This window comes from Misgurnus anguillicaudatus, chromosome 21, assembly GCF_027580225.2.
Source record: "Misgurnus anguillicaudatus chromosome 21, ASM2758022v2, whole genome shotgun sequence".
NCBI lineage: Eukaryota > Metazoa > Chordata > Actinopteri > Cypriniformes > Cobitidae > Misgurnus > Misgurnus anguillicaudatus.
In genome coordinates, this window is record NC_073357.2 from 41837561 (window position 1) to 41851349 (window position 13789).

The window sequence follows — 13789 nt, forward strand, 5'->3', positions numbered from 1 at the left end:
ATTGATATGTTGTTGTGTATGAATTGAGTTGTGTATGACCAGACTGCCCAAAGTGACTTAAAATATGAATTTGTGTATCACCAGAGTCTTGGATTTCAAGAAAGCAATAATTTTGGTCTATTGACATTAACTAGGCCAGTGGTTCTCAACGTCATTCCTGGAGGCCAACTGCTCTGCACATTTTCTAAGTCTCCCTTATTTAACACACCTGATTCAAATCATTAGCTCATTAGTAGAGATTAGCATGAACTAAACTAAGGCTGCGTCCGAAACCGCATACTGTATAGTAGGTACTGAATTAGATGAAGTACCTACTTACTTAGCGTTAAAACAGTAGGTACTGTATAGTATGAATCCTGGTAGTATGAATGAGATTCGGACGTACTACATCCGCCATGTTGCTACATCACGTGATATACGTCGTCATCACGTCATGTCATTTCAGCGCGAAAACAACTGCATGCCTCGTCTTCTTCGTTGGATAACTCCTCTCCCGGGGCATCATGGGATAGTGAAGCGTCCATCGTATGCACACTGCAAAATCTAGCCGGAAGTAGTAGGTCATCCGTGTACTTTTCGCATACTGTTTTTCGAATACTATGTATTCGGACATACTACTCGCCTCGCCTACTGCTTTTCGCGTACTATATAGTAAGTAGTAGGCTGTTTCGGACGCAGCATAAGTCTGTCAGATAAGAGAGATATACAAAATGTGCAGAGCAGTGGGCCTCCAAGAATGGAGTTGAGAACCACTGAACTAGGCAATTCCTGTCTTTTATGTATGTTGAAGTAGTATATATTCATAAAATCAGCTTACCAATCAATAATCACTAAATAATAGAAGAACTTAACTGTAACCGCTGTATATCTGCACTAGGCTGTTTTCAAGTCAGTATTTGAACTTTGAATTGTAATGTTGCTTATTAGAGTGAGTCATATACAGCATAATCTTAAAGTCCTCAAAGGTTAACATAGTCAGAGTTTGTGTATCACCATTGTCCTCAAAAGTCGACTAGATCAGAGTTTGTGTTTGTCCTCAAATTGGACATAAAAAATACTGTCCCCAAAGTGAAGGCAAAATGTCAGGTCTGGAAAGAAGGCTTTTATTGAAAATATCAACTGATATCTGTAATGAGGGCATTTCCAGTAGTGCAGGGATATCTTTATTTTGTCTCTAGACCCTTCAGAAAGGGGTGTACCCAAAGGTAGGGTGTTCAGTCATACGTCCCCACTTGGTAGATAAGTAGGTATGTGTGTGTGTGTGTGTGTGTGTGTGTGTGTGTGTGCGCATGATATTTAAAGTATGTTAGGTAGGTGTTTTATTCCTACAATGTAGGTCAATTGGAACCAAAACTTTAACATACAACATGATACTTGATTATGTACATTGCATTTGCCTCCACATCTTAACCATATCCAAGATAAACAAATCTTCATAAACCATCCACACTAAACCTATAATATCTGATTGTTTCATATAATTAGTTGTTTTTCAGAATAAAGTTATAAAACTGATATCAGCTGATAATGATGTATTTGTTGTTTCATTAGGACACATCGCCAATAGACAGACAGACCAGAGGGATAAAAATGGGAATTCTGGAGATAACTGAGGATGATGTCGCCTCTAGCGAATTGCCAACCTTTCAAAACTTTGCTATTGTTTTGGAGGAGGCAATTGTTCTGAAGGACATTCCAGACCTTCCATCTGCGGTGTCATACCTGTTTGGCCTTGTATTTGCCTTGAATTTTGAATACCCTAAAGAACTGAAATATACTTTTGAAGTAATTGAGAAGGTGTTCATGGAAATGGGCACTCAGTGCTCTGTGAGAGTACAGTCCTTAAAAACAAAACTCTTGCTGTGAAAGTTAAATTGTGTGAATTGAAGTTAGAACAGAGTATGTTAAAATGTGAAACAGATTGTTGAATTGTTTACCCATGTTCAGGTATGTTTTAAGACTGTTTAATGACATTGTGATGATTTTTTTTGTGTTATGCACATTGACTCTTTTGCTCTACAAGGGTATTATTGCTGAGAACTGTTAATTTAGTTGTGAGCATCTTTTGAATTAAACTAAGAAGATTTTAACATTAGGACATTAATATTAAAGTTGTTGAAATGTAACTTTGAAGTCTTACAATGTCATTTTAATTGTTTTGTTTATTTGTATGCTTATTATTCATTTTCAGATTATTTATTGTAATTTTATTTGTATTTTAATTTAGTTTGTGTTTGTACTTTTTTTTTTACAAATATTTTATACAAAAGTGTATTTTTGTTAGAAAAATTTTAATTTAATTTTACATTTCAAAAGGTGGACTGACCATCCAGTGTTGAACTGCAACGTTTACATGTTCATTGATGTTTTGATGTTTTAAGCATTCTAAGGAATAGAGTCAAAGCTTTTACATGTGAAAAGGGATACATTTATCTTTAGTTTTTATGTTTTTAATTTGTATTATTGATTTTGACATTTTCCAGTATTTCTTTATTTTTATTATATTGACACTCATATTTTTTTCTGTTAGGAAGTATGACATTTATTTGACTTTGTTTGTATTTCTTTACAGAATGTTCAAAGTAAACAAAACTTGAAGCAAGCATTTGGTTTTATTTTACAAGACTGTGTAAATGCAAACTAGAACATAACGTTTCTCCATTTAACTCACGGGAAAAAGTTCACATAACATAATTTGAGTTCTGTCAAAAAAGGAATTAAGTCCAGTTAACTAACAAAACTGAGTTGGCTGAACGAATAGAGAACTTCTATTGAGTTGTTTCAAAAAGAAATTAAGTCCAGTTAACTAACAAAACTGAGTTGGCTGAACGAATAGAGAACTTTTATTGAGTTGTTTCAAAAAGAAATTAAGTCCAGTTAACTAACAAAACTGAGTTGGCTGAACGAATAGAGAACTTTTATTGAGTTGTTTCAAAAAGGAATTAAGTCCAGTTAACTAACAAAACTGAGTTGGCTGAACAAATAGAGAACTTTTATTGAGTTGTGTCAAAAAGGAAATAAGTCCAGTTAACTAACAAAACTGAGTTGGCTGAACAAAAAGAGACCTTTGACTTAACTCAGTGATTCTAATTGAGTGAACAACTTTTTCAAAAGTTGAGTAAACTCAAAAATGCTGTGCAGCAAGTTGCCTCGAAATTTTGAGTTGAGTCAACTTTTTATTTTTTACAGTGTGGTGTTGCTTCTTTTCTCAGGTTTATATCTGTATCATATATATCATATATCATATATATATGAAGGCATTCCATTCCATTTGATTTTGCATATTGCATAACATTGTTTTTATCACACCATTTAATTATTTCTCCCTTATTGCCTTTCTTTTGCTTCTCACTTTGCTGTGAAGGCTTTCACTTATTCTTTCCAATTATCCCATTTGGTTTTCAATAGAATCACAGAGTACAAAGGTATTAGGCTATAGATCATTTCTGCAAAATTTCACAGGCCTTATTCAGAATTTACCCTACAGCAACCAATCCTAGAAATCTGACATTGTTATGGCAATCTAAGAACTTTAACATTACAATGTATATTTAATTTTTATATACATTGTATGGTGATATGCCATTTGATTTGAAATTGTGATCCTGCCAAATTTATAATAACTAAGAGTTCAAATGCAAAATCCAGTTGTCTTGTAAATGTACATTTTTATCAGGCTCATAAATGTAGGTTCAGTAATTTCACTTGAGAAAGGTTATTAGTCAGTAACTAAAGTGCCTTTTTTCCACAAATGTCACTTTAGTCATTTTATTGGCATACAAATTTTTGACTGTCTTTTGCTGAAACTGAACCACACATTAGGGGGCGCTGTGATCCATGTGGCTGCCACATTCGGGTTGTATTCAGATCCAAGAATTCACAAGGGACCAAAGTTCACATTCATCTTCTGTGCACTTTGCACTCTGGGGACTTTGCTGAAAAATCCATGTGGCGTTTAATGGATTCTGACAACAAACCAATATTTCTGAATGGCCTGAGGCCGGGATTAAGCAGATTTGAAGTGAAAGTATTTGATGAACATATAATGCATGTTGAGAGCATTTGATCAATATCATTTTCAATATCATTATCTATTTTTTAGGCTTTTGCATATGAGCTCCTCATCAACTAATATAAATGGTCAGTGATATATTGAAGCTTAACTGTTGTATATTTATTAAATACATAAAAAAAGTGTTTTGTAAAGATAATTATTTTGTTGTTTACAGAGCTGACATTAATTATCAATGTTGTAAATGTTAGATGAAATTCATGGTTAACGTAACCAATAAAATATTAGTGACTTGTTTACTTAATTATTATCTAGGTGGCAAGTTGAGCCATTAAAGACACACTATGCTGTTATTTTACCTTAATATAACAGCTTCAAAGTTATTTCGGTGGTAAACAAAGTCATAGTAGGGTGAATCATCCTTCTGTTGAAGCTCGGGGAGGACGCCGCTAGCAAAACCAGCAATGCAAGCTTGAGAGACCCGCCCCTGACAAATCTCGCGAGAATCACGTCTCGCTTTACGGCAAGGACGTCATACACGTTAGGTTTGTTCGACTTCGTGCGGGGCTGCAAGAACCGACCACCGAGTGACGTCAAAGTACTCCGAGAATGATCCGAGACGGCATTTTGATGTCATCCGGCTGTCGGTTCTTGCAGTGCCGCATGATGTCGATCAAGCCTATAACAACAACTGCACGCGCGAATTTGAGACGTGATGCTAAACGATTTAAAAGTTAAGAAAGTTCGTTCGGAAGAGAGTAGGAAAAGGAAAAGAATCTGACCGCGTTAGGAACCGTTAGCAACAGGGATGCTGATCTGGTGATCTTGTTGATGGACTAGTAAGTAAATCTCTTATTTGTAAACTTGTTTGCGGTCTATGTTGTTGCGCTTGCTTGTATGTCATGCGATTATCATGACAACAGTTGTCAATATCTCACATAATGATCAGGACATAAATAAGCCTAGAGGTTGTAAATAGTGTAAACATGCACAATTTACAAACTATTATGATATAATCATGTATAGTGACATTATAACGGCCAATGTTATGAAATAATGCAATGTACACAATTAACTTTGTCATGGCATTTTGTAATGTTTACATTACAATAAAAGAACACAAATGAAATGATACAGTAGACATAGACTATATACTTTTGATTGTTTACTTGTGATTAAGCTGCAATCATGTAAAAACATTATAAGCCAGCAAACACGGTAGGCTACTTTATTATAGGCCACCTCTACACCTGGAATAAACTTCTTATTATCCTATTACAATCATCTGTAGTTTAATAGACTATGCAGTAGCCTAATATTTGTATGAAATTGTGAAACATAACCTGGTCATTATCTTCGGAGGTGTACAGAGTGGGGGTGGGAAATTACGACAGTTGCAAGTATTCTCCAGCGACTCTAGGGGTCGCTGTTTGACAAAAACGCCGAAAATGCATAGAGCGCCTTTAAATATATTACAATTTATGAATATACAACTATTACAATTAAGCTCAAGATTGTTAGACAATAGCCTCTTTCACACAGTAATTCCAGTAAATTACCATGAATTTACCAGAATGAATTTACCAGTAAATACAAAAATGTGTTGTTCACACACGCAGTGACGTTCCTTCTTTTTACCAGTAAGACATCATTCACACATCAGTATCAAAATACCAGTAAATTTGGTTAGAAAGCGGAAGTTATTTGTAAACAATCCACGTCGTTCATAACCACTGTCCTTTTTTTGTTGTCTTCACGTCTGTGGTAAACTCTGACAGTTGCGAAGTTGCTCGTGACCAAACAACATTGCATTAGGCGACGTCAAACCGAAAAATGCGTCTTAAACAACAGTACTGTTTGCATATTAGGCTTCACAGAGGGTGTGCTGAGGACGTCGGAAATTCTGAAAGTAGATGGTAAACTGTTTTAAACAACTTTGGTGAAGAAATGTGGACGTAAACTTCAGGTGTGCTCAACTTTCAAGCAGCGTGTGTGTGGACAGGTCTATAAACACTGCGGGGCTAAATGCGTCATCTGTATTAAAACATTATGATTGGCCCGAAGCTGTCAGCGCGGTCTGACGCCGTCCGTTCTAAATGCCGGTAATGTACATTTTTGTGTTCACACATAGCGCTTACCGGTAAATTACTGGTAATCTTACAACCTATATTTCTGGTAAATTGGCAGCACTGATTTACCGGAAAGGTTCTGTTCACACATGACCTGTTAACTGCAATTTACCAGTAAATTACCAGTAAAGACTGTATGTGTGAAAGGGACTAATTAAATACCTTTCTGTTTGCCAGAAAAGAAATACAGTACACAGTCCCTTAAAGGCTCTCTAAGCGAATAATGTGCGATGTCACTTCTTGTTGATGTTTGAACTGTTTTCAAACAAACGGAGCGTAGCTAACGCCTCCCCCTCCCTCTCCCATCCGTGCTTTCATGAACGCGCCCAACCCCCACCCCCAAATCCTTCTTGTCGTTTATTGGCTGGAACACTTTGTTATGTTTTGTTGTGCTAGGTTTGGCCACTATGTTGATATTGCCGTTTGTCGAGCCTGAGCTGTGTACAGAGATCGTGTTTTTTTACAGTTTGATCAGCGGACAGGCAGCAAGCAGATAGTGAGGAGATGTTTGCTGTATGTAACAAAAAATGTTTTATGGTCTAAAACGCGTCAATTCGCTTAGAGCGCCTTTAAGGAAGGATATATCTGCATTTCTTATGTGAATAGATCTAGCACTAAATTGTTTAGGATATTAAAACGTAGACTTAACACTATTTTTAATTGAACGTAGCTAAATCCATTTTTTTTTGGAAACTCGTTAAATGTTGCTAGATAACATCAGTCATGTCACGGCGTTGTGTTTGCATTCTGACTACAACCGCACTTAAAACCTGTTTCACGTTTTTTTTTTTTTGTCTCATACACCTTGAAAAATAAGTCACCAGCCGCCACTGTACAGAACTGTTAAAGTCTGTCTCGGTAAATAACACTGTGAAACAGAACCATGTCCCAACAGTCCAGTCCAAAACAAATGCGGTGCAAACAATACACAGATAAATGATTGGAAATGCTGTTTTATAGGTACGCAGCTCATTCTGCGTCACCTCCGTACAGTTTGACGAATGTGCTGCTGCTCAGCCACTGACTGCAACTGAGAGGGACTGTTGTGCAAGGACAGGGACGGGGTGTGTCCCATGGCAGCAGTACACGCTGCTCGATGAGAAGAGTTAGAACGATGCATGCTTACACATTAAAGTCTCCAGAAGTCTACAATAACAACAAATAAGTCACTAGAGAAAAAAATGTGTCAGTAGAGGAGCATGAATACTCACTAAATATAGGGACAAAGTTGCTAAGTTGGCAACTCTGTGTTTTGACCTTCACTAAGCTGAAATTGGGTTTTAAGGGCCCACATCTCTCCTTTTAATTCTTTTCTTTGACAAAAGAAGGTCAGTAGAACCAGTATATGATAATTAGCTAAATTGTCTACCCTTGTGAAGGTCATTTAGTCATGCCACAGAAAATTATATCAGTGTGTCCCAACTGTTAAAATCTCTTGTCACATATCCTGCATTCTATAAAAAAATATTGGATCAGAAAATTCTCTGCAGACAGGTAAGTGAAGTTTTACAGTACTGATTTATCTTATGACGTGTTTGTCATCTAAGTGCCCTTTAAGCTCAGAACAAAAGACCTTAAATTGAACTCATCTTCTCTGTAACTTTCCACCTATAAAGTTCAAACCATATCACATGGTACTCATTCTATTTCATTATTTCTGAAGCTGTCAATCTTTTTCTCCGTCCCACAATCTCACATCGATTGAGTCTCCGAATATGGCAGCCCCCTCTGGGTCTGAGCCCACATCTCCACAGGCTGTGCCTTCCCCTCACCCAGAAATCAATTTGCCACTAATGCAGAACTCAACCTACCGGGTTGGGTGACAGATTCAGGGAGAAACTCACTCTTCCAAGACAGGACAAAAGGTACAGTTGCTTAAGCTTGTATGTGATCCAGACAGCTGGTTGTATATCTGATTGAAATCATATCAGGAAGGAGGAGAAAAGACATGGTTGCCAACTTTTCCAGATCTCATTTAGACATTTGAAATATATTCTGACATTTGACAAGCATATCAAATTGTTGCGAAGCAAATTCACTTCTCCAGAACTTTACAATGAGTAAAGTGCATGCACTGAAATGCATTGCACACCAACAATAAAAGCGGTCACATCGTGCTTTCGACCAAGAGAGTCCGACCTCAGATTAGTTTATGAATCTTACAAAATTTAGCACAATTGTGCATAGATTGTGATTTGGTGCATGGAAAAAAATAATCTCTAAAACTTTTAACTATAGCTCTAGTTTGAGTGCTAACACTTAGATCAGCTTCCCATTTTATTCACCACAGGAGAAAAATGATAAATGACCAGAATCTAGAGAAGGATCTGAATTGATGTGCATCTCTTTTGAAGAATTTCACAAGTCCACCTCAGAGTTCAAAAGCTCATTCAGCCATTTGTAACAAAACACTTTTATTTACCTTTTTATTGATTCTTTAAGTCTATGTGGTTAAAAGAAAGGCTTGCAAACTAATTAACTGTGTAGGCATCACTGCAGCATGATATACAGTAAATCGAAATCCCTATTGTAAGAAACTATTCATTTAGTCTAGGTTGCCAATGCGGGACTATATTCGGTGAGAGTATACAGTATGTGGAACTTAATTTGATTATATTTCATCATTTGTGTCCCTGTTATTTTTTGTGATGTCCTGTTTTCTACATAAATCATACGATTATGAGACATCAGCCTAGATTTCACAGACGGAGTCTAATTGTTGTTAAACCAACGATTAGCAGAAAACATGAGGAGATCAAGATGAAGAAATACAAATATCATAAAGATACACAGATCTGCACTTATTTTTCAAGTTGCGACTAATTTCAATGATCTATAATAAACAACTGTTGACAGAATATTGACAAAACTAAAAGACAAGAAGCAGACCTTCACTTCTTCACCTTGTCGGATGAAGAAACGCAACACCTGGAATGTTCAAATCATTCAGATTTGGTTTTAGTGGCCGATAGGGTCATCATAGGGACAAAGTAGATTTAGAAGTATCAGATGATAGCGTCAATAAAATCTCTGGCTGCCCTGCCAACGACGCTATAGAAAAAGTGTAGTCGATGCTCTGGTGTTAAAATGCATTCTCTGATATCATCTCAAGTGGAGTTTCCTGCCTTCCGATTGGTTGCCGCTGAATCGCTTCATAGCTCATTACCATAAAGTTGAGCTGATTTCAACTCTTCTTGACGCTCACAACGTATATGACACGCCGCTGCTCGCTACCGGCTTTCATTGAAAATGAATGACTTCTGGCCACTTTGATGCTCTCGCCAGTGGAAGTGTGAATGCACAGTTAGGCCCTGTAGTTAGCTTGTATTAAGATGCGTTGTGGTTGATCGGATCACAAATGCACTATTAAAAAATGCAGCATGACGTTTAAACAACTCAGTTTTGACCTGTGAAAGGTTGACGTAACTTAGAATTATAAGTTGAAATTGTTTAACTTAATTTGTTAAGTTAAAGTAGAATAAAAATATATGTTGATCTGACAAAAATGCTAAATTGTTTTACAGTGTGGACGAGAGAGGCACATTCATTCACACCTGGTGTTTTTGAACATGACACTACATTAGTGGGCGGAGAGAGGCGGTCTTTTGTGGCTGGTCGAACATATTGGACCACATGAGTGCTACACCGGTCGAATGTGCTTTCGACTACCTCTGAATTAGTGGCAGCTCGTGACTGCTGATCCGAGGGGCGCTAATCAAATAAGTGTTCAGAGTGTCATGTGTGTTGCTTGCGTTTTCAAAATATGTGTACACACAAGACACTCCCTTAAAGGACAAGTTCGGTATTTTACACTTAAAGCTCTATTTTCAGATTGTTTATGATGAAATAGAACAGTTTTGACTGAAATTTCGACATATGATGCTGGCCCGAGAATTCTCGGGCGTTCCTTGCATCACCTCCCACCTCCACAATGGCTGCATAGGTGCACTGGAACAATCCTTCCCAAAATGCACTAAACCCTCGTCTACAAAGACGTGAAACCCACCGAGTGGTCAGGGGTGTTCACTGATATGCTCACACAAAAATCGCTGCAAAAGATGCTTTCCAACAGGTTTTAGCGTAGTTTTTGTCCATCTCCATTGACTTGTATTAGATGTGCTGTGAGGTACGGTATTACTCCGCGCCGGGAACGTTGTTTGTATTCTTGCAATTGTCAAAGGTGGATTATCGCCACCAACTGGGCTGGAGTGTCTATTATTCAAGCTCTCAATGGAAGAATGTACGGGTGAGGCGTTTGGAAAAATAGGTCCACAAGTTTACAACGAATGCTAAAACACCTGTTGGAAAGCAAATTTCAGTCAAAACCGTTCTATTTCATAATAAACAATCTGAAAACAGTGCTTTAAGTGTAAAATACTGAACTTGTCCTTGAACAGTAAACTCTGATTACACATGAGATTATATGAGTATCTGGCAAACGCGAGCATCTCTTTTATCATAAACCCTGTAGACGCATCTGCAGCAGGCACTTATTTTGACAAGACACGTGATGCACACAGGATCTCTCGAGGCGCAGAACACATATTTTGAAAATAGAACCACACACATGACGAACTTCGCATCGAGCGCTATTGAAAAAAGAAGTCACCGGTCGCCACTGCTCTGAATGTGGTCGAAATTGGACGAGCTCATCACTTTTCTAATTTCATTCTGTATCTATGTCTAGTTTTATTGTCTGGATGTGCTGAGTTTCCCCAAATCAATCACTCTTTTATCCTGCATACCTTATCTATGATGGATAGACTTTTTCCTGCAAATGCTAATAAATACATCACTAGGCCTAATCTTCCAGAAACTCATGCTTCCTCTACTAGATGTTATTAGTCAGAGTGAAAAGGGCAGCAACTATGTACTACCCCATTTAGAACCAAGAGAAATGAACAACATACGCCGTTCAACCAAACAAAGTAATTTACAACTAGCTTATATTCATTATATGTAGCTAGACCTAATGTAAGCCCTTGTGAGCTGGATTATATTACAGCCAGAGGAAAGAGTTTACTTTGAAAGGGTTGTTTTGAAGTACTAGGCAATTTACTGATCCGTTCTGATATTTGCTTTCACATAACCCTCCTTGATAAAATTTAATCTCTCTAAATATTAGATGCAAGCACCGTTTTTGGTCCCCACTGTAAACCATTTGTAAATCTTATTTTTGGTCTGCGGATGTAATTCCATCTAAGCTCATTGTGGGGCCTGCAGTTGGATTTTTTTATCAGAGTAAACAAGAATAATAATGGATTGACTGTGGCTGATTAATCGCGGGGGCTTTAGATGTCAGTGGATTAACCTGCTGCTTCCAAAAGACTATTTACTGATAGGACAGGGATGGAAATTCATACAAGGACATCTCATCACAATGACTTCAGGTCATTTTAGGAGCTATGGTACCAGCTTTGATCCTTTCAGGGTGGTGCGCCCAGAATTTGAACAGGAAGAATTTTGGGTTGTGTATTGATATGGGCATTGCATCAACCAAACCGAGAGTAGCATTGTATTTTTTTCGTTATAGTTATTTAATAAAAAAATGTAGTCCTTAATAAATCTATTATTGAAGATAAACTACATAACAATGCAATAAAATATTACAATATATTATAAAATAACAAAAAAGTTGTAAGATCAGTATATAGTCAAAAGGATAATTAAAGAAGACCCCAGTTATAACAAAAAGTTTATTTGGACATGTTGAACATGCGAAAACAAATGACATATACTGTAGAATGATAAATTACACTTTTCTTATCTTATAGATATTTTGTCATATACTGTATTACATTGATGTTCTCCAATTTCAATCTACTGGAATGCCATTATGATGACACATATACTTTTCATTATCATTATTTTTAAACTATGGAAAGCCTTGCTTTATGTCAACAGAAAGAACACAACGTGTCCTTTTGAAGGAAGTTGTTCATGTCTGCAAGCAGATGCAGTCTCTGTCTCTCTCTACCTCATCTGTCCTATTGTTTCTCTTAGCCTGTTGCCTTACAGCTACCGTATCACCACACCATCATTTGTCTGCTGACAGAGGCCCATAGCAACTGTCGTACTTTTTGTTTGGTGGATAGTTTGCTTTCCATTGTCTTTATTATAATACTACATTTTAAATCAATCAACAATTCATGCTGAGCTTTCACATTCTCAAAAAAAAAGCACAACAAATAATGTCTCTGATACGTTAATGATTGCTTTATTATGATTATTTGTTTTGTGGGAGGTATGTCTAACTTTCAAAACTGAAAACTTGGTTTGAAAACTAACCCATCACTCAAAATCACTTGTGGTTATAATACAATGCAGTATTTCTTAGTAAATTAGCTTTTTTACAGACAATAACAGTTTTATTCTATAAATAGACTTGTGAAGGTGTGTTATAAATAACTGATATGGTAATTGTAAGGTAAAATACAAACACATACTGTAAATGATCATGTTAACATTGCATTTGTAATACCATGTTATGTTAAAAACATTATATTGCAAAGCAAAATACAATAATAATTAATTGTCTATATAAAATGACCACCATATAAATAAAAGTGCTCAGTGTTATTTCAAAAGACTTATTAAAGGCGGAATGCACAATTTCTAAAAAACACTTTGGAAAAGGGAGACGGACGACTACCAAAACACACTTGTAGCCAATCAGCAGTAAGAGGGCGTGTCTACTAATTGACATCGTTGCCTGGGTTGCGTATGTGTGGGGCGGGTCTATCAAAAGAAGTTCCAGATTCTATTGGGGTAGGGGGGTGATTGTTAAAGTGATTTCAAATATCAACGCTGGCTTTCAAACATTGTGCACTCCGCCTTTAACTACTATATCTCAGATTATTTTTTATCATGTTTTATAGTATTATACATTTTGGACATAAATATGCATGTGATCCTTGAAAAACTAATTAATATTTAGGTCACAGCTATCCTTTGTGTCCTGCTTTTAAACTTTGTGGCTTCTCTGACTTCAGTCTGAAACACGTCGTCATCAAAATGATTTCTCCTCCTTTCCTCTGACCCTTACTGAATACACACATTCGTAACATAACAATGGGGATAAGCAAAAACTCTTTAAAGATAATCAAAATCTTGAGGGGCGGTTTATCCTAGTCCCATGAATATGATAATTTTATCATATATTGGTGACATTTTTTTGTCTTAAGATGCACATCTGTTGTGTTTTTGTAAGATATGCTTGTAAAAAAATACTTAAATGTCCTAATATATTAAGGCCTAGTCCTGGATTAACCTAAACCCTGTCCTGTCCGGGAAACTGCCCCTGAGTATTGCCAAGTGTAAGTATGACCAAGTTTAAGTATGACCTGTCACCCCCTAAACTTAAGGTGGAATATGTCACATGACAATCTTAAAATTGAAAAAAGAGTTGATAATACAAATTCAGTGTCAAGAAAGATGTTTTTAACAGCAATATTGCATATCAGGGCATGACATATGTAAAAATAATGTGGCTCATACAGATTTGTTGAAGTAAATGCTGTTTAAAGGTAAACTCTATGTAAATGGTGGTGATACAGTGGTAATAGACAATTTGCTAATATACAATATCATTATAATACCATTGTTCATCTTTAAACGTATAGTTTGAAGCGCTTTTAATTTTTACTGG

General features: G+C 36.6%; 1 long non-coding RNA gene across 2 annotated transcripts in view; it reads left to right on the forward strand.

Annotated features, from left to right (window-relative positions):
* LOC129421472 (uncharacterized) overlaps window positions 1-2602 on the forward strand; it is a 32228-nt gene extending 29626 nt beyond the window's left edge. For both annotated transcript variants that reach the window (XR_012360307.1, XR_012360306.1), the window contains one exon: window positions 1552-2602. This is a non-coding gene — a long non-coding RNA (uncharacterized lncRNA). The remainder of the gene's footprint in view (window positions 1-1551) is intronic.
* Window positions 2603-13789: the final 11187 nt, after the last annotated feature.